At 42.0% G+C, this 1,822-nt stretch overlaps 1 pseudogene; it reads right to left on the bottom strand.

Annotated features, from left to right (window-relative positions):
• Positions 1 to 497: 497 nt before the first annotated feature.
• On the bottom strand, positions 498 to 1,415 carry LOC149243253 (putative sugar phosphate/phosphate translocator At1g12500 pseudogene; annotated as a pseudogene).
• Positions 1,416 to 1,822: the final 407 nt, after the last annotated feature.

The following is a 1,822-nucleotide window of genomic DNA, read 5'->3' as shown; positions in this document are numbered from 1 at the left end:
TCCTACAAATCCTCTCCCTTGTTCTCCCACGAATTTGGCTGCCAACTGCTCATTAAGACCTTCAATTTTGTCTCCAAGTTGACCAAAAAGGCTACACAAAGCACCCATTAGACTTGTTGGCATAATGACTAACCAAATTCACTCTATTAACATAAATATAATCAAAAACATGCAATAAACTAATGAGAATGGTGGATTAAGTCAAATTAGGAGGTTGAATGAGCCCAAATAATTATCCATTTTTGGGGCTCATCATCACCCCCCTACTGAAAGTGTTGCTCATCCTCTGAGCAACCAATCTCTTTCCTCATCCTTGATGGCCTTGGTGGCCTCCTTAGCTAAAATCTCGGCCAATTTCTCCTTCTGCTGCCCTTTCTCCAAATTTCCTATAGAAACAGTTCTTTGTCTTCCTGTAGAAACAGCCTGCTAACTTTCTGATGCCTGCTGATTTTGCTAGTGAATTCTCAGCCTTGTTATGGGTGTGCAAGTATATGCAATCATATGGAAGAAATGGTGGCCTTGGCATTTCCTAAAACCTGCAACATGAGGGCACTCATATGTTTTGTAACAAGGAAGGTTGTTAAATTCACAAGATAAGCCATGGTCATGTTTCCAAGCAACAAGAATATGATAAAGGTGTTTTCTCTGGCTTTTTCAATAGCAATAGCTAATACATTACCCTCCACAAAAAGAGTAACAGGAAGCAATAACAGCGCAGCAATTGGTGCCATGTACATGAGCAAATTCATAGAGTGAAGCTTCTCTGCCTCAGAGGTAAGCAGGAGCCCCTGAACAACTGATTTCAATGCTCTGGCAGCAGTTGATCCTAGGCAAACCAAAAAGCCAAAAAGGTGGAATAATGGCTCACTGTTGCTTGCAATAACAATGCCAAATACCATAGGCACCAAGGCCATATAAACCATAGAAGACTCCCTCTTACATGTTATTATAAATGAAAAATATTGATGTGAAGAAGGGAGTTGTTGCCCCAATAGCTTGATTGAAGGAGACTGGCAAATAGCGCAGAGAAATATTGCCACAAACAACCGAGAAGGAGAAAATGAAGCTCAGTGCCAATATCTCAAGAAACTGTCTCCTGGAGATGATGAACTGCATTGGTACAATCTCTAACCATGAAATTGCCAGAAAACCATAAAATGAACAGGCACACATGTGCAACATTGTGAGGAATATTGGGTATCTGCATCCAAAAAACTAAGTAGGCATGTGTTAAGCAATAGCACACCAATATTGGAAGAGTACCAAGCTGCAATAATGAGAGCTGTTGTAATAGTATGGGACACAAGAAATGCACCATATTTTCCTTCTCCTGTTGGAGTTGGAGGTATGTCAATAACTTCTTGTTCAAGCTTTGGATTACTGCCCCGCCTCGTCCATGTTTGTGTTTCGTCCATAGCTGAAGAGGGCTTGAAAAATTAGATCTGATCAATATTCGGAAGACCCAATTGGTTTCCAGACCTGAGCATCGTCTGGGTACTTGTCTATACTGCATAGGACTCAGATGGACCCAAAACAGATGTGGATGTCTCGTTATTATAAGCCTCCCCCAACTCTGCAACTTGGTGATCTTTTTAGCCTCCTCGAGCTGAGAGATGAAAGAGAGATCAGTTCCTATTGGGAATAGCTTCAGATTGAGATTGAGGTGTATGAGAAGCGAGCGCAAACACAAATCTCATCAGAGAGCTCCACCCCAGTTCTGCCTGAAAACCAAGCAGCTTACTCTGCCCTGGAAGACTCTGCTGTATTTTCCTGTAAAACGTCTTCCTGTAGAATGCTACTGCCCCTCTAAGCGAGCCGGATA

This window comes from Pinus tabuliformis, chromosome 8, assembly GCF_031772625.1.
Source record: "Pinus tabuliformis cultivar Carrire ecotype Pingquan chromosome 8, CPIR1, whole genome shotgun sequence".
NCBI classification, from domain to species: Eukaryota; Viridiplantae; Streptophyta; class Pinopsida; order Pinales; family Pinaceae; genus Pinus; species Pinus tabuliformis.
This window is presented reverse-complemented; position numbering and strand designations above follow the sequence as displayed.